At 37.1% G+C, this 1,021-nt stretch overlaps 1 long non-coding RNA gene across 1 annotated transcript in view; it reads right to left on the bottom strand.

Moving 5' to 3' along the window:
• The window catches only part of LOC106869464 (uncharacterized), a 22,330-nt gene extending 21,635 nt beyond the window's left edge, over positions 1–695 (bottom strand). The window contains exon 1 of the long non-coding RNA XR_001409402.1: positions 554–695. This is a non-coding gene — a long non-coding RNA (uncharacterized LOC106869464). The remainder of the gene's footprint in view (positions 1–553) is intronic.
• Positions 696–1,021: the final 326 nt, after the last annotated feature.

The following is a 1,021-nucleotide window of genomic DNA, read 5'->3' as shown; positions in this document are numbered from 1 at the left end:
TATAGACACACACACATGCATACATATACATTTAGATATTTATATATTTATACGCATACACCGACACACATATATGTACGCACGAACATGCATACATACATGCATACGTACTTAAGGTGAAGCCATAATAAATGCACAAACAAACGGTAAACAGACACAGAAAGAAACCAAACCTTCATCAGTTATCGGCGTGAGGGCCGAACGCAATTTCACCCCTTTGTGATAATATTACACCCCTTCTCGTGACACCGACTGGAAATAGCGAGCAAAAAAAAAACAAGGGACCAAACATGACAGAAAATGAACAACCAGAAATGAAATAAAGAACTATGAGATACAGAAAGTGAACATACAAGTGTGGAATAAATATAATTCAAGGTGAGACAAGCGAAGGGTAAAAACGAAAACAAACAAGACAACATGTGAGCATAGGAACGAATTGATATAATAAACTAACAGAAAACGGCATTAGAGTCAAACATGAGTCAAGAATGGTTAACATCGTGAGAATATCCTTAAAGTTGAACAAAGAGACAGCGAAAAGAGAAAATACCGTAGAATCAACAGATGAGATCCAGAGATGCTCATTATGGAAAACACTTATAGCGCTCAAATGGTTTGAACATACACTCCGCAATATTCACCGAGGACTAAGTCCATGGAGTAAAGAGTAGCAATAAGACAATCGGCCGGCGTTGTTCGCTGGAATTAACAAATCAAATGATTTCAGCACACTGCGTTTCTTCAGTCTCTCAAAGAGTCACCGTTACTCTGTATATCGTTGGCAGTGACATTTTGCACATATCCAACAGCGGGACGCCTTCCGCATACATACATATACATACACACACACACACACAAACACACACATATTACGTCATGATATCTCTTACTATTTAGCATCTTAACACTTCTCGACGTTAACTATTCGAGCTTAACCAGTCGCTTTGTCTTTTATATCTATCACTAAATAGATATTTCTTATCATAATTTCAAAGTTGCCTGCTTTAAATATATATAT

The sequence above is a fragment of the Octopus bimaculoides genome, chromosome 26, assembly GCF_001194135.2.
Source record: "Octopus bimaculoides isolate UCB-OBI-ISO-001 chromosome 26, ASM119413v2, whole genome shotgun sequence".
Classification (NCBI taxonomy): Eukaryota; Metazoa; Mollusca; class Cephalopoda; order Octopoda; family Octopodidae; genus Octopus; species Octopus bimaculoides.
Note: the sequence above shows the minus strand (reverse complement) of the source record. Positions and strands in the feature narration are given on the sequence as shown.